This window comes from Micromys minutus (genome assembly GCF_963924665.1).
Source record: "Micromys minutus genome assembly, chromosome: X".
Classification (NCBI taxonomy): Eukaryota; Metazoa; Chordata; class Mammalia; order Rodentia; family Muridae; genus Micromys; species Micromys minutus.
The window spans coordinates 32,535,761-32,562,393 of record NC_137970.1 but is presented as its reverse complement, the minus strand read 5'-3'; positions in this window follow the sequence as shown (position 1 = coordinate 32,562,393).

Genomic DNA, 26,633 nt, shown 5'->3' with positions numbered 1-26,633 from the left:
AGAGATGCACAGTTGATCGAAGTGCTGAAAACAAGAAACTAAATGCACTTCCTTAAATAAGACACACTTCTACCACCACCACAATCAAGGCTTACAGAAGAATATCAGGGAAGTAGAGCAAGAAAGAATATAAGACCTTCAAGATAGAGAGGAATGTTGTCAAGTGTTATCTTTAGGTCATGACATGACTATTGTATTCATGATCTCACTAAAACTGTGAGACTTATACAATTTCAAGCCAGCCAAATGGGGTGTAGATAGGGCAGATATTTTTTAGGCTTCACTAACTGAGGAGCTATCAGAATTTGACAGTTGTTGAGTGGGGTTAATTTTGTTTTTACTCAGAAGTTTTGAGGATGTGGCCACAAAGAGGTTTCCTATGTGCCAATAGAGAGCCCTAAATCCAAGAACATATGAGCAGTACTAACTGGCCTTAGTGGGTTACCACACACACACACACACACACACAACAACAACAACAACAACAACAACAACACATGCATGCACACAAACATAAACACACAGAGAGATAAAGAGGGAGGGAGAGAGATAACAGAGACAGACAGAGAGACAGGAAGTTGGAAGTAGCATGTTAGTAGATATGAAGGGAGTTGGAATGACAATGTAGTATTTAGATAATTTATTCTGTACATACATGCAATTATCTAAAATTTTAAATATCATGATTTGTTGTTTAGCCCCCATTATACTCTCAAAGTAAATATATATTTCTCATATTTTGTGTTTAATTTTATTCTATAGTAGCTGTAATATTAGGTATAAATAAAACTAGAAAATATATAACATAAAATATTTAAAATTATCTACATTAATCATATATAATTGCTATGCTTCAGTGTTTCTGTTATGATAAAGATTAGCACAAGAAAGTTTATAAATAAAACAATGTGGATGAGCTTTTTTATGAGGTTCTTTAAAATATATTATCTTCAAAAATGTCATGGTTTGAAGCAGGCTTTGACGTAAATGACCTCATTAATCAGGGACAAATGCTACTAGAGTGGTTTAAAACTGTATGGATGAAAATGTATTTTGGAAACATTTTGCAAAGATTCCTAGGTGAATTATGTTATTTAATGAAATTTTTTACCCTTATATACTAAGGCTATGTCCCAAGACCATCCAATGATGTCACAAACAGCACAAACAGTTCAAAGCCATATGTGTGTGTGTGTGTGTGTGTGTGTGTGTGTGTGTGTGTGTTGTAGATTGTCTTGAAGCTGTTTGTATTTTGATGCTATATCCACTTCCCCTAGAAGGGCTGCCTAGCACAAACTCAGATGACTTCATAAAGAACCTTCTTCGCTTTTTTGTAAAATAAAGGTGAGAGCTGGTGATTGGGCACAGGAAGGGAAGATGGAGCTAGAGGGCTGGAGAGAGGGGAATGGAGAGGGTCACTGAAGGTAAAGGGGGTGGAAGAAAGATGGAGCTGAAATATGTGGCCTGGAGAAACAGCAAGTTATAAGAAATTTCATAGCTGGGGAATAGAGTAGTGTAGTGGTGGATCTGCCCAATTTAGGCGCACAGCTTATATTCATATTTACTGAGTAGTGTTTTCATTGAACAGGCTTATTAGGGCTGGAGAGGTTACTACATGTATATACATGTAAAAGAAACCATACCTATACATATATAAGGTTTGTTATATGCACATCTATAATACCATTTCATTTATAACATAGGTGCAATAAAACAATATCAATAGATAGCCATTAAAATTAAAAAAAATAACAACTTGTAGAAGAAAAATCATTTGGGTGGGGTTTCTCTGGTTGACCACTGGAAACTGAAATGGCAGAAAATGAACTTGAAGATTGATGGGGATCACTGCATTTCTCTTCATCGTGCTCCTATGATGATTTAATATAGACAATTTTTATCATTCATATGACAGAAGAGGTAAATTAACATGCCCACAATTATTTTGTTTATATCAATAATATTGTGATAAACACAGCACCCCACAATGAAAGGAGACATGATTATGTTGGGCAAACCTTACCCACAATACCACAATGAAATAATATTGTATTTGACCACTGTTTTGTGGTTCTCCTAACACTCCATCATTATTACAGAACCTTGTAGCTCAAAATTCCTTGGTCCCAACAAAACCATTCCCCTGAGCTCATTATCCTTATTCCTTGGACATTTTCTCTAACGTAGCAATTCCCTGCCCCCAGCTTTACAACCCTGCCTATCCTGACATCCTGTTCTATTTTCTTCATAACGTTATCACATTTTGTTTATTATTGATCTCCTCTACTGAAATGGAAAATGAGAAACCAGGACCCTGTCTGTCTTGTTCTCGTGGTCTGATCCGAGCCAAGGCTGGCATATCACAGGCACTCAAGAAATATTTGTCAAATTTAATAGAAGCAGCTCAGTGCATTGCAAATCAATTTGCCAAATATCTGGCTCTCCAAATAGAAGCTGATTCACTGCTTGAAAATTTAATGAAGAAGCCCTACAAAATGGTAAACCAAGACAAAATGGCATGCCAAAATTTCTGAAAAACTTCAATGAACTTGGATATAAATCTCATTTGTAATTCCAAAATGTTTTATAAAACATTTCTTCTTAGTAAATGCATTTATATAAAATATCCTGCCACCTTAGCAATATTACTTTGCAAGAAATCTAATATTTTCCATGATTCTGTCATAAAGACAGAATAAAAATTGTCATATAAAGCTTTACAGAAGTGTTCTGAAGATGTTATAATCATCTCATTTAATATTAGATTGAATGAGCTTTAAATTTAATGATGATACAAATTTTGCTAGGTAAATATATTCTCTAAATTAGGCCAATTGTTCATTTGTAAATATTGTTACTTAAGAAAGTAACTGTTCAGCAAGTTGATTCAGCAATGAAGGAAAATTTTTGTATACTCAGAATTTTTTAGTCTCATATTATGGGAATGTGAAGTCCCAATAGCTTACCGAGGAAATTGTGGGTTACAACTTTAAACAAGTTTTTCTTTCTGCCTAGAAGTCCCTTAGTAGTCTGGGATTTTTTTTATGTAAGAGTCTAATTATCTATAATGTCATTTTTCAATATATAGGATTTGTAATTTGAATAAAGCAGGAATTTAGTTATCAATTTCCTTAGTGTGCAAGGAAGGTAGAAAAGGTAGCTGAATCCTTTGAAGGCTATATACGTTTTTGCTCAGGCTTGCTCAGTAATAATTTTTGCAAAGACTAAATTTTGTGGTGGGACTTACAGTGATTTACAAATGCAGATGTAGAAGTCTCATGATATATATTGAGCATCTATTTGAAATCAGTGTGAAGGGCTTCATGAGTAAGAATAGAGTGGACCTTACAGAGAAAAACTTGAATGTTCCTAAGTTCTCAGTACTGACCTATATTAATCTCTCCAATTTTCGAACCAAGATAAATAACAGCGTAATGCTACATAGCAACATGAGATGAATCTGATACAAAGATTGTTCCTCTGTGTCCATCACCTAGTATGCATATTATGTACTAATGGCTCCTTTTAAAATATTCAAATGTGTCCTGGGAATGTAGAGAGAATTTTGGTTTGAAAACCCAGTTATGTTATAAGAATGTTTTTTGTAATCCCAGGTATGGGATAAGAGGCTGCTTCATAGGAGGTGAGTATGATATGCCCAGTGCATTACCAGGGGTGTGATCTTTGCCAGTTACAGAGAGTTTAGGGACTCTGGAGAGGATATCAATGGGAGAGCCCTGAGAAGGCCTGAGGACACTGCTGTTCCTGATTGCTATTGTTGCAGTTTGTCAAGTATTCCTGAGCAAAGACATAATAATAAGAAGATGATGAGCTCATATATATCCTACTTAGTTGATTCAATGGGCAGGTTCTCCTGGTGTCCTGCATCCTTTCTGATTCTTACAGTTTTTCCAACCCCTCTTCCATAGGATTGTCTCAGCTCTGAGAAGAGGGGCCCGGCAGAGGCCTCCAACTTAGACTAATGTTTCTCTCTCTGGGTCTCTGTACCCATATCCATCTGCTGCCAGGAAGCCTCTCTGATAGTGACTTGACAAGGCATAAATCTAAGAATATAGCAGAATATCAGTAGGAATCATTTTATTGATTTTATTATTTAGACCAGTTTTGTTTGGCTCTATCCTAGGTCTTTGGGCTACCCAATCTTTGATTCCTCACATATATAAGTAAAAAGTTTTGTTATTATTACTAGTGGTTTTACTCATTTTAACGTTGGAACCATTCTTCTCCTGTATTGGATTTTTTGTAACCTCTGAACATGAGAACTGACAAAGGTTACCTTTTATTAATATAAATCTATTTTTTGAGTATTATATGCAGCACCTGTTTAGACTATATTGATCAATAATACCTTTGGGGTAATTTTTATTGGGTAGTATGAATTACAAATCAGTCCAACCAGGCAGTGTGAGGCATGGGCTCCCTTTTATGGAGCAGGCCTCAAATTAAATCTAACATTAATTGGCTACTACCACAGTTCTGAGCCACCATTGTCTTATCACATCTTGCAGGCAGGACAGATTGTAGGTAGAAAGATTTGTGACTTGATTGTTTTCCAAATATCTATCTCCATAGCCTGCAGAGTACCTTCCCATACAAATGATACTACAATGTAGAGGTAAAAGCTCCACGAAGGCACCAGCTCGACTCCTGAATATTTTTTAACTATGTAGGTGTTGTCCCTGTTTTCTATGTGTAGATAGCCACCCTAGCATCAGCCTGGGTTTGGGGGTAAACCCCATGGGACCTCCTCAACAAATCCACATACCATGTGGTAGTTTGTACTACCTACCTGCTTTAAGCTTCAGGCAGACTGAGCTACCATCCCTGCACTGGTTACCTTATTCCCGATGATGAAAGACACACACACACACACACACACACACACACACAAAGTTTATATTTGATACGTTTTAGCTCAATGGCTGGGCTTTCCTAGCCCTTTCTCGTATATCATGCCCTTCTTTTCAGTCGCAGGTCAATACCTCTAGCTCTGTCCTCAACTTTACTTGCTCAGTTACCATTAGTCCTAGCTCAGCACCCTAAATCTGCCTTCAGCTTAGTTGCATTTCTAATCTCCTGCCTGCTACCTCCCCCACCCAGGTCCAGTTAGGAAATTGACACTAAGATCTCACCTAGGTGGTAGATTTTTCTCCCTCCAAAGCATGACAAAATCTCTCCTGTTTCTGCTAGCCTGCCTGTGGAAAACTGGAAGTCTCACCTTTTCTGCCCAACCATTAGCCACTAGCATCTTTATTGATCAATCAAGAACCACTTGGATAACAGGACTTTCAGCTTTCATTCCTGATCAGAGCATCAAGACCACCCTCTACAAGTCCTGATACTGGGATACTTGCCTGACTATGAGAGATGGCCAGCTCAGGCTCCATAATTCCCATTACTAGGAGTCCTTACTAGAATCACCCCCATAGATTCCAGGAAGTTTTCACTGCACTAGGCTTTTATACTGCCCTTGAAATATTTATCACTGCCAGCTGTCTCTCTCCATATTCTCTCCCTTCATCCCATATCCCTTCAACCTGATCCCTACCACCCCTGCCCCCACTTTAATTTAATAATGGAACTCCGCAGCAGTAAACAAAACTAAGGACTGTGAAGAAGAAAAAGAAGAGAATGAGGGAGGAGAAGGTGATGGGATGGGAAGGGCTATTTAAGTCTGTGTAATTCATTCAAAATTAATTCAGCAAATAAGCAACTTTTTTGAATTATAAAAATATGTTTATAACCTTGTAGTTCAAAGTATTTCATGTCAAATGTGATGATTTTAACAGTTTTACGGGGACTTTTAAATGTGAGTTGAGTGGTTTTTATTTTACCTTCAATGCAGTTTTAAGAAAACTACAATTGACTTTTCTCAATCCACCTAAAACTTAAGGGCAGGGAGGATGAACTTTAAGATTACAAAAAGCACTCCTCTACTGCCCACCTCAGACAGAAGTAACTAAGGGGCAGAGAGATGATACTAAAGCCACAGAAAGGACAGACCAGAAAAGATGAAGAGCAGAAAGCATGAAAATGAGGGGACAGATTGAGGGAAGAGCAAAAATGAAAGAGAAAGGAAAGACTAAATGGAATTGAACCCTTAAGGCCTTAGTTTCCAGGGTAGGGGCATTCTTGTAATTCAGAGCTCTCTTTATGTGAGTGGACATCACCTTTATGCAAAACCAGGGTTAGAAAATTTGCTAAATGTCAGATGTGTGTCTCTAGACTAGTCAGAGAAAAATGAAGACATAATCAAATTTTCAAATATGAAACATAGCCAGAAATGAGGAAAATGGGGCAGAGATGAGAAGATAACTTTCCTACAATTCTACCTTAAGGCAAACCTTGGGTTAAAATGCAGATCATCTGAGAATTTGGCTTGGCTCTAGTTTTATTGCTTCCTGTAGCTGTGTAGGGACATTTGCTTACATTGAGAGATCCACCACCAACCCCCCCCACCCCCCGCAAACAATACAAAGGCAGAGTGAAAACAAAATAGCCTTATTCAAGTTAATGAAGCATGGCTTCTTGGATGACTAAATCAATAAATTGGCTAGAACTTAAAAATCAACACAAAAGAAATAGCCCTTATAAAAATGAAGCTTTTCTCAAACAGTAATTAAGTCAGCAGGGCTTTAGCCACTTTTGTTTGGACAGACCTTATTTGTACTGCTTTAGACATGTTTATGCTATTTTTTTTAATTCTTTGAAGATTTCTCATAAATGGGACATGCAGTCATTTTATAAAGAAGATAAATTGGGCTGTTAACAGGAGCCCAGAATTCTATTCTTCATGTGTATTTGTCCTCTCATGCTCTATCACTTCCTGAAAGTATTAATAGTTGCATTTCATTTTCCTATATAAATATTTAAGAACTGTAATTTTGCCCAGTTGACATTGGCAGTGCCTATGCACAGGGATGTTTCATTATCTGCTCCTCAAATCAACATAATCTTGTCAAACTTGTCTCCAATAAATAGCGCAGGCTGTATTTGGAATATTTTAATAACCAAGAATAGTCAGATTGTTTTCAATCACAGCCTTCTTGCAAATCCCCAACTAAGAGTTGCAGTTACAGGGAACAATAACCGTGAGTAGTATGCCAATACATTTTCATTAGTCAATGACACCCAGCTGCAGAGAGAAATTAAACTGTGTACTTCAAAACCTAGCGTTCCCTTGTGGCTCTACCACAGCACTCCAGATTGGCTTCACCAAATCTCCCTGCCATTGTTCATTAAATGCTCCAGCTGGGTTGAGTTCATCATAAACAGTAAGTCTACAATTTTTCAATTCCATATTAGGCTTGAATTCAAAGCCTATTGTAGTGTTGTAATGCACTGGGAAAGCAGACAAGGAGAATGTCATTGGGTAGCTGTTGTTTAAAGTGCTTCCTCTCACCCTGTTATTATGGGTCATTTGGGGAAAAAAATTGACCTATGAAAACTTTGGAAACAATGATCAGTTTGGCATTGCTTTGGGTTTCTCCTCGGTCTTTTAATTTTTAAACTACACTCTAATAGAGAAGTTGGCTTTTATATGCTCCAGAACAAAGTAACCCCAATGGGAGGACTTGAATGGAAATTAGCACTTCAAATCAAAGCAGCTGCTTTTTCTAAAGTTTTCTTTGTTAAGCTACCAGTTTTTCTTTTTAAAATTTAAATATACATATTTGTTTGTTTACATCTCAAACTTTGCTTCCTTACCTGGCCCTTTGCTCACTGAGTCCCTCTCCCCCTTCTCTGAGAGAATGGAAACCCCCTGGGTATCCATACCTATCCCTGGTATATCAAGTCTTGGGCAGATTAGGTGCATCCTCTCCCACTGAGATCAGAGAAGGCAGCCATGAAGACTGAAAGGCCTGCCTGGTACATATATGTGGCTGGTGGCAGAAAGCAGGGGTGGAGCTCATTTAGCCTGTGTATATTTTTCAGTTGGTGGTTCAGATTCTAAGAACTCCCAGGGGTCCAGGTTTGTTATCTCTGTTTTTCTTGTGATACTCCTATCTCATATGGAGTTCCTATATACTTGGGGTAATCAATTCTTCACTCAACTCTTCAGTAAAAGTCCCTAAGCTCCATCCACTGTTTGTTTGTAGATGTCTGCAGCTGCCTAAGTCAGGGGCTGGGTGGAGTCTCTCAGAGGACAGCCATGTTAGACACCTATCTCCAAGCATAACAGAGTGTCATTAATAGTGTCAGGGATTGGTGCTTGTCCATGGGATGGGTCTCAAGTTGGGCCAGTTGCTGGTTGGCCGTTCCCTCAGACTCTGCTCCATCCTCTGTGTCTGCACTTCTTGTAGACAAGACAAATATTGGGTTGAAAGTTTTGTGGGTGGGTTGGTGTTTGGGGATAAGTTGGAACTGGGGTTCCTGCTTGGATGTGGCCTCTTCAGTTTCCATGTCCCCACTGTTAGGCAGCTTGACTAATGTCACTCACAGTTTATCTTAAGTTCTTTGTCATCTTCCTGGGTCTTACTTTGATTCTCTGATTTTTGTTTTCAATTTTTCTAGGCAGATTTTATTTTGTAGCACAGGGTAGCCTAGAACCCTACCTACCCATTTCCTGTCCTATCTTTCAAGTGCTGAGAATGTAGGCATGCACCATCATACCAGCTTCTATGCTCATTCTTCTGAAGAAGTTAAGATATGAAAATTGCCCCTTCCCATAATATATGAATTTCCATTTGTTAGTAAAGTACCTGTACCCCATCTCTTATATTGGTTTTGTTTGTTTGATCTTAATCACACTATTTAAGTTACTTTCCACCTCTGCCCCCATACCTTTACAGGAACAGAAAAATAGCAATGACTAAATGACCTATAATAGAATTATATCAGTGTTATCAGCTATAATAGAAACTCCAACCAGATGGGCATCCCAACTTCTGAGGAAAGAGGCTATTCGAGAAACAACACTTAGACACAATTTAACTCACATTGTACCAGGCTGTAAAACTAACCACAAGTAACTGCCTAGACTTTCAAGGTTTTCCTAGCCTGAAGATATCAGTCTTTTGTGCCAGGTCTGAAGTTTATATGTCTTCATTTCTTGTCTCTGACTAAATATTAAAACAGCTGGTTTAAAATGTATACACACACACACACACACACACACACACACACACACACACACATCAATAGACCTTTCTTAGCCACATATCCTAATTTAATTGCTCTAAAGTGAGTGTAGGCATTAGTATTTTTAAGGCTGCCACAGACGTCTCCCATCTATATCTAGGATTAAAAAAACTGCTAGGAAACATTTATATAAATCCTAACTAAAGACAGCCAAATCCTGATCACTTAATTTGTCTATTACTTTTAGACAATGCTTTCAACATTATGAATACAGTCTCAGCAACTGAAAGCAAGACAAAAGGAGAGAGGAGGAAATGAGGAAATAAGACAGGGAGAGCAAGGGATTGAAAGGGGAGCAGAGAGAGAGAGGCAGGGAAAGAATGGAGGAACTGAAACTGGTCCATTGTGCTGCATACCTGAACAGGGTGTCCATAGCACTGAATTTTCTAATGAAACTTTGTCAAGTTGCCCCATGTGAGTGGTCAATGCAAAACATTTACAAAGGGGGAAGAGAGTAAATAGAAGAAGTATTCAGGATTTGAAATCATACAGAATCATGAAAGGAATTTATTGGGCACAAAACTGCTAGAAAGTGGGCTAAAAGGTGTCAGTTTCTGCTTAAACTTAGCCATTTCCCATGTATCTCCATTTGCTCTCTTCCAAAATAATGAATTTTTTCTTTAATAGTTGTTGTTACACACAGACACATACATGTATGTGTTATGCATGTATGTATGTATGTATCCATGCATTGGCACAAAGATAATACTTGTTTAAAGATAATACTGATAGTCTTGGTATAAAGATAATACTGACTTCATTAAGGAAATATTGGACTGTTCATCCCTTTTGAATTTTGTTCAGAATAACTTGCAGGTAATTGCCTTGTGTTCTTCTTTGGATGTGGTAGAATTCTCCACTGAGTCTGGTTTGCCCTGTGAAGTGTGTGTCTGTGTGTGTGTGTTTGTGTGTGTGTGTGTGTGTGTGTGTGTGTGTGCGCGTGTGAGTGTGTGTGAGTGTGTGTGTTTGTATGTGTTTTCAAGAATGATCATTTTATATTGGATAACTAATTGTTGCACTCTTCCATTGAAAAGAGTATGCTTTTTGAGATATTAACATTCTGTACAGCAGATGGGCAAACACTGTTCATGAAAATTACTTCTCTGATTCATGAACCCTGGGTCTTACAATGTCACACTATTTTCATTTGTAAATTCACTCACCATATAATAAAAGGAACAAAATGCCACTTCCTGAGGATATAATGAAGCAGCTGCTACATGTAGGACTAGAGTATATCTTGACAGAAACATCTCAGACCAAAAAAATTGTTTTGCAGTTTAAACCAAACTATTAAATTGAAATAGAGAAGGAAGGCATGTTAGGAGAAGAAACAGCTGGCTGAGAATGGTGCCTAAGATTTAGACTAAATAAACTATTTCCCATGAGAACTGAAAAATTAATGTTTGCCAGTCTTGGGTTAAATGGATAATACAGAAAGTAGTTCAGTAGACATGTTCATTTAATTTGTAGAGCAAGAGTCTGAGGATTTTCCAGGATTCTCCAAAAAGACAGTAATGAAGAGAACCAAATATTTATCTTGTCAACACACCTTATTTAATACATTAACCATAAACAGCAGTAGTTTAGTGAAAACATTCCAAACTCTGAAGTCAACAACAGAAAGTAACGAAAGCATTCATTCATGTAGTTTAATTAGGAGCAATTCTGAAAATTTAAATTTCATTCATTTTCATAGTTAGGCTATGTAAAACCCAACAGATGTCATAAGTACAAACTCCCTTACTTCACCCACAGGGGATACAATTGAGCAAGAATATTTTAAGAAGAAATCTAAAGGAAAATGGTGATTTAACTGTAATAAACATCTTCCTCATGGTACATTTGAAATTTAAATGGTGCAATATGCAAAAATTCTTTCATCTCTCAAAAAATTATGAACACGATCAGGCTATCTTCTTAATGAAAATAGTTAAGATATGAAAGAATCATTTTTTCCCAAAAATATTTTATTGGATATTCTCTGCATTTACATTTCAGATGTTATCCGTTTCCTGCAATCTCACCTCCCATCCCAACTCGTTGCCTCCATGAGGGTGATCCTTCTCCCAACAACCCTCTCTCATCTCAGCACTTGGAGTTCCCCTACACTGAGAAAATGAGCCTTCACTGGACCAAAAACCTCTTCTCCCATTGATGCCAGACAATGCTATCCTCTGCTGCATATGTGTCTGGAGCTATGTCTCTCCATGTGTGCTCATTTGCTGGAGTTTTAGTCCTGGGAGTTGTGGTGGGTTTGCTTAGTTGATAATTTTGTTCTTCCCATGGGGTTGCCGACACTTTCAGCAACTTCAGTCCTTTCTCTAGCTCTTTCAATGAGGTCCTTGTGTTCAGTCTGATGATTAGCTGCAAGAATCCTCCTCTGTATCAATATGGCTCTAGCAGAGCCTGTGAGGAGTCATCCATATCAGGTTCTTGCCAGTAAGCATTACTTGGCATTAGCAATAGTGCTTAGTTTTAGTGAATGCATATGGGATGGATCCCCAGGTAAGGCAGTCTCTGGATGATCTTTTTTTTCCAATTGCTGCTCCTCTATTTGTCACTTTATTCCTCCCATGAGTATTTTGTTCTTCCTATTAAGAAAGAGAGAAAAAGGTTTAAAAAAAAAGGAGAGAGAGGCATCCAATTTCTGGCCTTCCTTCTCTTTGAGCTTCATAAGTTCTGTGAATTGTTTCTTGGGTTTTCCAAGCTTTATGAGCTAGTATCCACTTATTAGTACATACCACGAGTGTTCTTTTGTGACTCAGTTACCTCACTCATGATGATAGCTTAAAGTTCCATCCATTTGCCTAGGAATTACATGAAGTCATTGTTTTTGATAGCTCAATAGTACTCCATTGTATATATGTACAACAATTTTTGTATCGATTCCTCTGTTGAAGGACAACTTGGTTTTTCCAGCTTCTGGTTATTATAAATAAAACTGCTGTGAACAATGTTGAGCATGTGTCCTTGTTAGATGTTGGAGCTTCTTTTGGGTATATTCCCAAAAATATTATAGCTGGGTCCTCAGTAATACTATGTCCAATTTTCTGAGGAACTGCAGACTGATTTCCAGAGTGGTTGTACCAGTTTATAATCCTCTTTCACCACATCTTCCCCAAAATTGGATGTCACCTGAGTGTTTGATATTATCCATTTTGACTCGTATGAGATGGAATCTTAGGGTTTTTTATATTTGCATTTTCCTGATAACTAGGGATGTTGAGCATTTCTTTAGGTGATTCTCAGCCATTCAATATTCTTAGTTGAAAACTCTCTGTTTAACTCTGTACCTCATTTTTAATAGGATTATTTGATTCTCTAGAGTCTAACTTCTTGAGTTCTCTGTATATATTGGATATTAGCCCTCTATCAGATATAGGATTGGTAACGATTTTTCCCAATCCGTTGGTTGCCATTTGTCCTATTGACAGTGTCCTTTGCAGGTTTTTTTTTTTTGTGTGTGTGTGTCTTTGAGTTTGTTTATATAGTGGATGACATTGATGGAATTCTGTACTTTGAGCCACCCTTGCATCTCTGGGATGAAGCCTACTTGACCACAGTGAATGATCTTTTTTTTTTTTTTTTTTTTTTTTTTTTTTTTTTTTTTTTTTTGTGAATGATCATTTTCATGTTTTCTTGGATTTGGTTTCAAGAATTTTATTGAGTATTGTTGTATCAATGTTCATGAGGAAAATTGTTCTAAAATTCTCTTTCTTTGTAGGGTCTTTTTGTGGTTTAGTTTTGAGAGTAAATGTGGCTTCAAAGAATTAGTTGGGTACTATTCGCTCCATTTCTATTTTGTGAAATACTTTGAAGAATATTCATATTAGATCTTCTATGAAATTCTGATAGAATTCAGAACTAATACCATCAGGTCCTGGGATTTTTTGTTTGTTTGTTTGTTTGGGAGGCTTTTGATGACTGCTTCTATTTCTTTAGGGGTTATAGGGCTATTTAAATGTTGTATCTAATCCTGATTTAACTTTGGTACCTGGTCTCTGTCTATAAAGTTGTCCATTTCGTCTACATTTTCCATATTTGTGGAGTATAGGCTTGTCTGGTAGAATCTGATGATTTCTGGAATTTCCTCAGTTTCTGTTGTTATGTCTCTTCTTCCATTTATGATTTTGTTAAGTTGGATACTATTTCTGTGCCCTCTAGTTGGTTTGCCTAAGGGTTTATCAATCTTGTTTTTCTCAAAGAACTAGCTCTTGGATTTGTTGATTTTTGTGTCATTTTTGTTTGTTTGTTTGTTTGTTTGTTTCTATTTGCGGGATTTCAGCCCTTGTATTTGGAGCATAAATATGCAGGATTGAGAGTTCATCTTGATAGATTCTTTTTGATGAGAAAAAGTGTCCTTCCTTGTCTTTCTTGATAACTTTTGGTTGAAAATCTATTTTATTCAATATTAGGATGGCTCCTGCAGCTTGTTCCTTTGAACCATTTGCTTGGAAAGTTTTTTTCTCAGCCTTTTACTATGAGGTAGTGCCTGTCTTTGATGTTGAGATGAGTTTTTTTTGTATGCTACAAGTCCTGGATCCTATTTATTTATCCAGTCTGAGAGTCTTTATTTTTATTGGGAAATTGAGTCTGTTCGTGTTAAGCAGTATTAAGGAACAGTGATTGTTGTTTCTTGCCATTTTTCTTGTTAGAGGGAGAATTATGTTTGTGTGTGTGTCTGTTTTTTTTTCTTTTGTGTTTGTTGCAAGATTAGTTTCTTGGTTTTCTAGTTTGAAGTTTCCCTCTTTGGGTGGAACTTTCCATCTATTATTCTTTGTAGGGCTGGATTTGTGAACAGATATTGTGTAAATTAGTTTTTGTCTTAGAATATATTGGTTTCTCCATCTATGGTAATTGAGAGTTTTGCTGGATATAGAAACCTAGGCTGGCATTTGTGTTCTTTTAGGGTCTGTATGATGTCTGTCAAGATTCATCTAACTTTCATAATCTCTGTTGAAAAGTCTGGTGTAATTCTGATCAGTCTGCCTTTGTATGTTACCTGTTCTTTCCCTCTTACTGCTTTTAGTATTATTTCTTTGTTTTGAACATTTGTTGTTTTGACTATTATGTGTTGAGAAGAAATTGTTTTCTGTTCTAATCTATTTGGGTTTTTGTAGGCTTCTTGTATGTTCGTGGTCATCTCATTCTTTAGGTTAGGGAAGTTTTCTTCTATAATTTTGTTGAAATATTCCTTTTATCTAGGAGTCTTTGCTTCATTCTACACCCGTTATCCTTAAGTTTGGTCTTCTTATTGTGTCCTGAATTTCCTGGAAATTTTGTGTTAGAATCTTTATGTTTTTTTGCATTTTGCATTTTCTCTGACTGTTGTGTCAATGATTTCTATGGTAACTTCCACTGCTGAGATTCTTTCCTCCATCTCTTATAATCTGTTTGTGATACTTGCATCTTTGACTTCAACATCTTTCCTAGGTTTTCCAACTTCAATGTTGTCTCCTTTTGTGATTTCTTCATTGTTTCCGTTTCTGTTTTCAGTTTTTCACCTGGTTGTATGTGATTTCCTGTAGCTCTTTAAGTGATCTTTGCGTTTTTTGTGTTTCTTCTTTAAGGGTTTCAACTTGTTTTCATGTGATCTCCTGGCTTTCCTGTACTTCTTTAAGTGTGTTATTTGTGTGCTTCTCAAAGATCATCATCATCATGAAGTATGATTTTAAGTCTAAATTTTGTTTTTCTGGTGAGTTGGGATATCCATTATTTGCAGTGATGTAAGAACTGCGTTCTGATGTTGCTAGGTTGTCTTGGTTTCCATTTCTTAGATTCTTGTGCTTGCCTCTTTTCCTCTTATTATTGGTGACGAAAGGTGATCTTGTTGTCTCTGACTGGAGTTTTTCTCTCCTGTGGGTCTGTGGACCTGTGGTCTCCAGAGGGAGATTGTTCCTGGGTATTCAGCTCTCTGCATAAGCTGTGAGTTCCATTGGCAGTGCCCAGTCCTGATGCAACTGGGACCGCTCCAAACTTGGGCTGGAAGTGTCTGTTTTCAGGCAGCATGAACACCTGTGCCCTGAGAGTTCTGGGTGGCCCCTCTTGGGATAGACAGTGGGGAGGGAACTTGGACTCACCCCTGTGCTCAGAAGAACCCTCCTGTGGCTCTTCTATGTGTCCAGCAAACTAAGAATCCTTTTTCAATTATTTTAGTTATAAGAAAGAAAACTTAATGCAGGTGGAGAAAATCATATTAATTAAATTAAGACAGTTTTAGATAGACAAATATCACATTTTTCTTTCATATGTAGATCCTAGATTTTATATCGATATGCAAAATTATGCATATTATCTTAATCACAGTTCTATTGCTGTAAAGAGACACTATAATAAGGACAACTCTGATAAACAAAGGCAATTAATTGTATTTAATTGGGTGCTTTCTTCCAGTTTCAAAGGTTTAGTTCATTGTCATCATGGTGGGGAACATGGTGGCATGCAGGCAGGTGCTGGAGCAGTACCTGAGAGCTATATGCTGATTTATGGAGAGAGAGGCTTGGGATAAAACTTCCTCCAACAAGACCAGACCTCTTAATCCTTGTAATCCTATCAAAGATTTCTACTCTTTGTAACTAAGCATTCAAATATATGAGCCTATGAGGGACATTCTTATTAAAACTATAAGCTGGATAGGCTGAACTTGAAAATAGAAGAAAAATGATTAGGGGAGTAAAGAGGACTAATGATAGGAAAAGGGAAAGAAAGCAAAGGGTATTGAGAAAAATATATTTTCAACCAACATGATATATGAAAGCATCCTCAGGAAACCATAATAATAATAGTGATAACAACAACAACAAACTTGGTAAAGGTATATTATTATGATAAATGGCAAATTTGAAAAGATATATTTTATAAGCTTTTTAAAAATTCATAATTTTTATTTCACAGTAATTCCATTCCTGTGTAGAAATCTATTCAAAATTACATAACAAAAAATAAAAAATACTTTTTGGCAATGTTAATTACTATGTTATATGCAAAAGAAAATTAGACAATCAGTCTGATAATGAGGGAGCAAAAGTTATGATGCATCAAAAATGGTCATTTAAATTTTTTTCACCTTATGTTTTTGTTTGAAAGTTTTATGCTGCAGTGATAATTTGTATGGGGGGGCATTCTTCTGTAGGGGTAGTGGTTGTACATGTAGTTCACCACTGAGCTTCATCTTCAGCTCCATTTGTTACTTTTTTTAGTACATATCTTTTATGTTGCTGAATTACTTGTTTCTAGGTTATGTCTCTTCAGGGAAGTTCTAGATGATATTTGAGAAAGTTCTGTAAAACAATTGTCTCCCAGTAGGAAAGAGCCATAATCAAAATGTCAACCATTAAGTAAACAAATAACAAATCTGAGATGTGTGGACAAAGGAGAATCTACTGTCTTTTTTTTTTTTACATTCAGAAAATTAAACAATATGTACACAAATATACTTTTGAATATGTTGCTTTCTTCTCCTTAGAATGTCCATTTGTATTTTAACACCTAGATATCCCAATGACTATTAATGCATGTATCCAAGGACATCACTGTTCCTATATTGGTACCATCCATTTTTTCAATCTATTAACTAGAACTAAATATTGTTTTTGTGAAATTTCCAAACTCAGAGCTGACTACCAAGGAAAGTGTAATGGGGCTACTTTTGAGAGAAATCAACCAGTGTCCGTAGAAGATTCAAACATCTCAAAAAATCCTGAGCTCTTACCCAGAGCTAACATACAAGCACAGCTGGGAGTGTCAGAAGGGAAAAAAATCACACATTAATCAGATCCTGCCAAGAAGTAGGGAATTTAAACAGACCTAGTCACATAGATTTCTTTTCCCAAGAAGCTGGTAGCAAGTACTGGTTTCACAAAGGACTGTAGGAGTAGATAAGCAATGGTAAATCAGTAAGGACATGAATAGAAGACAGAAGTCTAAGAGTTGGTATGATTGCCTATGAATTAAAAATAAAATATAAACTAGTCGATAAATAGCATTAATAAGAGTGCAGCAAGAGGAGAACTGTACTAGAATATTTTAGCAACAAAAAATTTATGAAGGTTTTCCCAAAGACACCATTTAAAATATCAGCATATGAGTCATGGGAATAATGTTGTGTTATATCTCAATAAGATTACAAAATTTCAACTATAAAAAGATATTAACAATTAGATAAATAAATGGATAGCAGCAAAGTATATCATTTTTCACTAAATCAATCTATAAATTGAATGGAAACTTAATAAAAACAACTCCAAATAAGTTTGTAAATATATCTAACATCTTGTAAAGCTAGTTTTGAGGAATAGCAGAAAAATATCACCAAGACATGTATGATAAAAGGGAAAGTATAGAAACATCCAAGAGATATTAAAATCTCATATGCAACATCTCAATGAAAATGGATAGTCAAAATACTCCAAATACTCCAGTAACACACACACAAAAAAAAAAAAAAACTTAAAAACAGATTCACCCAACAGTGGGAAGATGGAACCTGAAGAGACCACCTAGAGTAGATAGACAGGGTTCTCAGTAGAGGTGTGGGGTCACCAACTTATTTTCAAAATTTTGACACAGAATTGTTCCTATCTAAAAGAAATACAAGGATAAAAATGGAGCAGGAAAGGAAAGGTCATTCAGTGAATGGCCCAACTTGGGTTGCATCCCATGTGCAGGTACCAAACCCTAACTTATCACTGATGCCATGTTATGCTTCCATACAGGAGCCTAGCATGGCTGTCCTCTGAGAGCCTCTACCAGCAGCTGACAGAGACAGATGTAGATACTCACAGCCAAGCATTGGAGTGAAGTCAGGGAACTCTATGGAAGAGTTAGGGGAAAGATTGAAGGAGCTGAATGAGATAGCAACCCCATTAGAAGACCAACAGCATCATGTAACCTGGAACCATGTGATCTCCCAGAGACTAAGCTACCAACCAAAGAGCATACATGGGCTTGTCTGTGTCCTCTAGGACATATGTAGCAGAGGGCTGCCTTGTGGGAAAGGATGTGCCTAATCAAGTACAGATTTGATGCCCCAGAGAAGGAGGATGTGGGGAGGGGGTGAGGTGGCGGTGGGTGGTTGGGAGGATGAGGAATACCCTCTGAGGAAAAGGGGAGAGGAATGAGGTGAAGAACTCTTAGAGTGGTAACTGAGATGGGGGATACATTTGGAATATAAATAAATAAAACAATTTTAAAAAAATCATAAAACAAACTGAAAAAAAAAAACAGATTTATGCCTAAATAGAAACAGTATACAACCACACTCATTAGAATTAGGTGACAAGTTGGACTTTTAAAAACATGTATTGAAGTAATTGGCTACCCATATATAAAAATGCATTCTGTTTCTCTTAGTTGCTTTCTGTTACTTTGATTTTAAAAAAATGAACAAAACAAACTTGAGAAGATTATGTATCCTGGGTCACAGTTCACTGAGGAAGACCAAAGCAGAAACTGTTGCACAGGCCATAGAGGACTGCTACTAATAAGTTTGCTCCTGGTCCTTTACTCATAATGATTTCTTATAGCACCCAAAACTAGGTATATAAGGGTGATACCAAAACCCACAGTAGGCCAAGCTCTTATATAACAGTGATCAATTGAGAAAATGTTACACAGGCTAGCTTATAGGCTCATCTGATGGGGGCAATTTCTCAATTGAGGTTCCCATTCTCTGATGACTGTAGCTTAGACTGAGAACAAACTAAGCAACCCACATTTCTTCCCAGTAGTTTTGAAGCATCTGGAAATATGGTCACACATAGAGGCCAGACAACAACACTGCCAGCTCAATATGATTATGAATAAAATTGGAGTGTTAACTGGACACAATCATCTGACCTTAACTACTTCTTTATGAACTAAGATTTCCCTGCACTACATGACAAGTTCTATCTCTTGGGCTCATAATTAAACCTGTTAGGTTCTCAAATACAGGGAAGCATTGGAAAATAAAGCTGTTTGGAGATATTTCCATTGTATGAAGTACACACACACACACACACACACACACACACATGCACATGCACACATCAATTAATATGAAATCATTCTTTTCCTCTACTTTTAAAGTCTCATTTAAATATATTTTGTGTTCTTTATTATTTATTTTTTATCCCCTTTTCCCCAAAACCATCACCACTCACCCTCCCATTGCCTCCATGAAAGTGCTCCCTCTCCCAAAAACACTCTCCCACCTCAGCACTTTTGAATTCCCCTACACTGGGAAAATGAGCCCTCATTTGACCAAAGGCCTCTGCTCCCACTGATATCAGAGAACATTATCCTCTGCTGCATATGCACCTGGGGACATGGGTCTCTCCCTGGAAACTCATTGGTTAGTGTTTAGTCTCTGGGAGCTGTGGTGGATTTTGTTAGCTGATAATGTTGTTCTTCCCATGGGGTTGCAGACATTTTCAGCACCTTCAGTCCTTTCTCTAGCTCTTTCATTGAGGACCCCATATTCAGTTTGATGGTTAGCTGCAAGCATCCTCCTCTGTATCAGTATGGCACTGGTAAAGCCTCTGAGGAGGCATCCATATCAGGTTCCTGCCAGTAAGCACTACTTGGCATTAGCAATAGTGCTTGGGTTTAGTGGCTGCAAATGGGATGGATCCACAGGTGAGGCAGTCTTTGGATGATCTTTTCTCCAATCCCCACTTCTCTATTTGACCCATTATTTCATCCCATGAGTGTTTTGCTCTTCTTTCTAAAAAGGACTGAGGTATCCATCTTCTGGCCTTCTTCTCTTTGAACTTCATAAGTTCTGTCAATTGTTTCTTGGTATTCCAAGCTTTTGGGGCTAGAATCTGCTTACCAGTGAGAATATACCGTGTATGCTCTTTTGTGACTTGGTTACCTCACTCAGGATAATAGCTTCAAGGACCATTCATTTGCCTAGGAATTTCATGATGAAATTGTTTTTAGTAACTGTGTATTGTGTATATGTGTATATGTACCACATTGTGTATATGTATATGTGTATATGTACCACATTGTGTATATGTGCCACAATTTCTGTATCCATTCCTCTACTGAAGGACATCTGGGTTCTTTCCAGCTTCTGGTCATTATAAATAAAACTGCTATGAAAAATGTTGAGCATGTGTCCTTGTTAGATGTTGGAGCTTCTTTTGGGTATATGCCCAAAATTTGCATAGCTGGGTCCACAGATAGTACTATGTCCAATTTTCTGAGGAACTGCAGACTGATTTCCAGAGTGGTTGTACCAGCTTTCAGTCCCACCAATGGTGGAGGAATGTTCCTCTTTCTCCACATTCTCACCAGCATTGGCTGTCACCTGAGTTTTTATCTTAGCCATTCTGACTGGTATGAGGTGGAATCTCAGGATTGTTTTGATTTCTCTGATGACTAGGGATGTTGAGCATTTCCTTAGGTGCTTCTCATCCATTCCATATTCCTCAGCTGAGAATTCTTGTTTAGCTTTGTGCCCCATTTTTAAATAGGATTATTTGATTCTCTGGAGTCTAACTTCTTGAGTTCTTTGTATATATTGGATACGAGCCCTCTATCAGATGTAGGATTTGTAAAGATCTTTTCTCAGTCGCTTGGTTGCTGTTTTGTCTTTTTGACAATATCCTTTTTGACAATGTTCTTACAGAAGCTTTGCGATTTCATGAGGTCCCGTTTGTCAATTCTTGATCTTAGAATCACTGGTGTTCTTTTCAGAAAATTGTTCTCTCTGTCTATGTGTATAAAAATCTCCGCCATTTCTGTTTTATTAGTTTTAGTACCTGGTTTATGTGGAAATATTTGATCCACTTGCACTTGAGTTTTGTACAGGAGATAAGAAAGGATCAATTTACACTCTTCTGCATGCTAATTGCCAGTTGAAACAGCACCATTTGTTGAAGAGGCTGTTCTTTTTCCATTGAATGTTTTTAGCTCCTTTGTCAAAGATCAAGTGACCATATGTGTGTGGGTTCATTTCTGGATCATCGAATCTATTCCACTGATTTAGTTGCCTTCTTTGTACCAATAGCATGTCCTTCTTTTCCATTTCTTATTAATTTTTTTATTTTAAAAATAATATTGCTACATAATAATATATAATGAATACATGATTTCTTTCTTTATTTATTTTTTCTAAGAAAGACTGAGGCTTCCACATTTTGGCCTTCCTTCTTTTTGAGCTTCATAAGGTTTATGAATTGTTTCATGGGTATTCAGAGATTTCTTGTGCCAATATCCAATTATCAGTTACTGCATATCATGTGTGTTATTTGTGACTGACTGGGTTACCTCACTCAGGATGATATTCTCTAGTTCCCTCCATTTCCCTAGGAATTTTGTAAAATATTATTTCTAATAGCTGAGTAGTACTCCATTGTGTAAATGTACCATGATTTCTGTATCCATTCCTCTGTTGAAAGACATTTGGATTCTTTCTAGCTTCTTTGCTGTCAAGCAGCTAGTGTATGCTCTCTCCAGTTTCTTTTTGGAGGCACTCAGAACTATGAGTTTTTCTATTAATACTGCTTTCATTGCATCTCATTGGTTTGGGTATGTTGTGTTTTCATTTTCATTATATTCTAAAAAAGTCTTAATTCTTTATTTCTTCTTTGACCATGTTATTGTTGAGTAGTGCATTGTTTAGCTTTTATGTGTATGTGGGATTTTGGGTTTTGTTGTTGTTGTTGTTAAAGACAAGCCATAGTCCATGGTGATCTGATAGAATGCATGGGAGTATTTCAATTTTCTTATATCTGTTGATTATTGTTTTGTGACCGACTATATGGTCAATTTTGGAGAAGGTGCCCTGAGGTACTGAGAAAAGGTTATATTATTTTGTTTTAAGATGAAATGTTCTGTAAATGTCTGTTAATCTCATTTGGTTTATAACCTCTGCTAGTTTCGCTATGTCTCTGTTCAGTTTCCGCATCCATGATCTGTCCATTGATGAGAGTGGGGGTGTTGAAGTCTTCCATTATTATTGTGTGTGGCACAATATGTGCTTTGAGCTTTAGTAGGGTTTATTTTATGAATGTGGGTGCTCTTGTATTTGAAGAGTAGATATTCACGATTGAGCATTCATCTTGATAGATTTTTCCTGTGATGAGTAAAAAAGTGTCCTTTCTTTTCTTTTTTGATAACTTTTGTTTGAAAATCTATTTTATTCAATATTAGAATGGTTACCCCAGCTGTTCCTTGGGAACATTGGCATGGAGGATGGTTTCTAGTCTTTTACAATGAGGTAGTGTCTTCTTTGTCTCTGAGATGAGTTTTGGTAATGCAGCTAAATGCTGACTCCTGTTTACTTATCCAGTCTGATAGTCTATGTATCTTTATTAGAGAATTTAATCCATTTATGTTAACAAATATTAATGAATAGTGATTGTTGTTTCCTGTAATTTTTTGTTAGAGGTAGAATTATGTTTGTGTGTCTTTCTTTTTCTTTTTCTTTTTTTTTTTTTTTGGTTTTCTTCAATAATTATATTTTTGCTTTTCCTAGGGTGTAATTTTCCTCCTTGTGTTGGAGTTTTCCATATATTATCCTTTTTAGGGCTGATTTTTGGACAGATATTGTGTAATTTGGTTTTCTCCTAGAATAGCTTGGGTTTTTCATCTATGATAACTGAGAGTTTTGTTGGATATAGTAACCTGGGCTGGCATTGGTGTTCTCTTAGGGTCTGTATGATGTCAGGATCTTTTAGCTTTCATGGTCTCTGTTGAGAAGTTGGCTGTAATTCTGATCGGTCTGCCTTTATATGTTACATGTCCTTTTTCCATTACTGCTTTTAGTATTCTTTCCTTGTTTTGAACACTTGGTGTTTTTACTATTATGTGTCAGGAAGAATTTATTTTTTGGTCCAATCTTTTTGGAGATTTTAGATTTCTTGCACGTTCATGGCCATCTATTTCTTAAGAGTAGGAATTGTTTTTCTATGATTTTGTTGAAGATATTTTGTGTGCCTTTTAGTTGATAATCTTTGCCCTCTTCTACACCTATTATCATTAGCTTTGTTCTTCTCATTCTGTGTTGGATCTCCAGGACATTTTGGTTTAGGATCTTTTTGGTTTTTGCATCTTCTCTGACTGTTTTGTCCATCTTTTCTATGTTGTCTTTGGCCCTTGAGATCCTCTCTTCCATCTCTTGTAGTCTGTTGGAGATGCTTGTATCTATGACTCCTGAATTTTTTCTTAAGTTTTCTATCTCCAGGCCTGTCTCTTTTGTGATTTCTTTATTTATGAATTTCCACTTTCAATTCCTTCACCTGTTTGGTTCTTTTTTTCTGTAGATTTTTGAGTGATTTCTCCTGGTTCTCCTGTAATTTTTTAAGATAGTTATGCATGGGCTTCTGAAAGATCTCCATCATCATCATAAAGTATGATTTTAAGTCTAAATCTTGTTTTCTGGAGTGTTGGGAAGTCCACTACTTGCTGTGCTGGGAGAACTGGGCTCTGATGTTATCAGGTTGCCTTGGTTTCTATTGCTAGGATTCTTGCACTTTCCTCTTGCCATTTTGTTTTCAGTGATTGTAGGTAATCTTTTTGTTTCTGATTGGTACGTGTCTCTCTTGTGGGTCTGAAGGCCAATAGGCTCAGAAGGGAGATTGCTTCTGGATGTTTGGCTCTTTGTGTGCAGCCAGTGAGTTCTGATTGCAGTGACTCGGTTCCATATTCCCGGGCTCAGGTGTAAGAGCTCTTGTGATGCTGTTCTGGGAGCTCAGCCTTCTGTCCACTGGTCCTGAGTCCTAATGGTGGCGACCTGGCTCTTTCACTTGTAGGACTTAAAGAAATTTAGTCAGCAACAAGAAAAAAAAAGATCATGTTTATACACTTCCTGTTACAGAAAATGCTTTTAGATCTCCAGAGAGGGGAATTCCTTTGTTCTGTCAAAGTGCTTCACTCATGCTAAGCTGGTTTATTTGATGGTTGTCTACTGGTGTTAGAGATTGAGAACTTGTCATTCTCTAGTCTGCATTGGCCATAATTTGGAACTTGGAACAATGTAAATTCTTATTTGTGTATTTCTATGTTAGTTTTTAAACTTTGATGTAATTGGTGGTAAACAGGCAGTTATGTCTTTTCATTTTATTTTTTTTTTTAATATTTTAGGCGTCTAGAATGCTGGCTTGACCTTCATGCTGCATGAAGAGGTTTGAGAAAATAGAGCTAATTCTATCTTTTTGTATTCTGAGCGCACAAGAATATGATGACTGCTGAGGAAGAAAAAGCAACAAGAAACTGATCTATAATTTATTTGGTACCTAGTACCCACAGGAAACATCTGTTGTGATTTTATAAGCCTGTACAAAGTCTAAGCAAGGTAACTAAAGAAAATGTCTGTATAAGACAGCTTAGGCATCTTTTCTAAGCACATGAAAGAGCAAGATCTCTGCTGTGTTATTTACCAACTACACAAAATCTTGCAGGCAACATAGCTATTTTATGCATTTAATTAAAAACTAAAACATATTTGTTAGTGTGAAAAATTATGGACTACACTCTAAGAGGTCCCAAGACATTTCTTTTATTTTGGGGTTGTTGTTTTCTTGGCAATTAAGATGTTTGAAACTGTGCAACACAAGTTTGGGGTTCTGAAACCACTGGTTAAACCCCTCATACATTCATTTCAAAAAAAAAAAAAGACAAAGCAAAAACAGACCTCTTGCCAACTACTCAGTGAACAAAAACATAAACATTTGTGTTAATTTCCTTTAATATGCTGACAATAGTAGTTCCAACTAATGATTGTGTTTGTTCTCTGCTCCATTTGCTGCACAACTTTGAATAATTAATTAGCTTGAAAGTTTCAATATAATGAATGGACATTCTTTGTAGGACTTTGGTTTTCACAAGATATTGTTAACAAAATCCCACAGGTTCAAATATGTACCCTATACCCATACTTTAAAACTGCCTGAAACATACCTACCTATTTATTAGTTAAGTACCACTCAAGCTCTTTGTATAACTTGGATATTAGGACTCGTTCAGATGTGAGGTTGGTGAAGATCTTTTCCCAATCTTTTGGCTGCTGTTTTGTTTTCTGGACAGTGTCTTTACCTTACTAAAATTTGAAATCTCATTAAGTCTCATTTGTCGATATTAGACATTAGAGGACAAGCCATTATTGTTCTGTTCAGCAAATTTTCTCCTGAGCATATGTGTTCTAAGGTTTTCCCTACATTCTTTTCTAATAGTTTCATTGTATCTGGTTTAATGTGGAGATCTTTGATCCACTTGCACTTGAGCTTTGTACAAGGAGATAAGAAAGGGTCTATTTACTTTCTTCTGCGTGCTGAGTGCCAGTTGGACCAACACAATTAGTTGAAGTGACTGTCTGTTTTCCATTGAATGTTTACAGCTCCTTTCTCAAAAATCAGGTGACCATATATGTCAGGGCTCATTTCTGGATCTTCTATTCTGTTCCATTGATCCATGTGCCTATCTCTGTACCAGTACCATGCAGTTTTTAGCACAATTGCCTTGTAATATAGCTTGAGGTCCAGGATAGTGATTCCTACAGATGTTTTCTTGTTGAGGATGGATTTTGCTATTCTAGGTCTTCTGTTATTCCAGAGGAAATTGCACATTGCTCTTTCCAACTCTATGAAGACTTGGGTTGGAATTTTCAAGGGGATTGTATTGAATCTGTAGATTGCTTTTGGTAAAATTGCCGTTTTTACAATGTTGATCCTTCCAATCCATGAGCATTGGAGAACTTTCATTTTCTGAGATCTTCCTCTATTTCCTTCTTCAGAGATTTGAAATTCTTGTCATACAGGTCCTTCAATTGCTTAGTAACAGTCACACCAAGGTATTTCCTATTGTTTGTGACTATTGTGAAGGGTATCTTTTCCCTAATTTTTTTCTCTGCATGTTTGTCCTTTGAGTAGAGGAAGGCTACTGATTTGTTTGAGTTAATTTTATATCCAGCCACTTTGTTGAACTTGTTTATCAGCTGTAGGAGTTCTCTGGTGGAATCAGTGGGGTCACTTATGTACACTATCATGTCATCTGCAAAGAGTGATGTTTTTACTTCTTCCTTTCTAATTTGTACCCTTTTGATTTCCTTTTGCTGTCTAATCACTCCAACCAAAACTTCCAGTACAATATTGAATAGGTAGGGGGAGAGTTGGTAGCCTTGTAAAGTCCCTGATTTTAGTGGGATTGTTTCAAGTTTCTCACCATTAAGTTTGATGTTGGCTATTGATTTGCTGTATATTGTTTCTATTATGTTTAGGTTTGCACCTTGGATTCCTGTTCTTTCCAATACTTTTAACATGAAGGGGTGTTGAATTTTGTCAAATGCTTTCTCAGCATCTAGTGAGATGACCATGTGTTTTTTTTTTTCTTTGATTTTGTTTGTATGGTAGATTAAGTGGATGGATTTCCATATATTGATATATCCCTGCATCCCACTGATGAAGTCTACTTGATCATGGTAAATGATCATTTTGATGTGTTCTTGGATTCGGTTTGCAAGGATTTTTTTGAGTATTTTT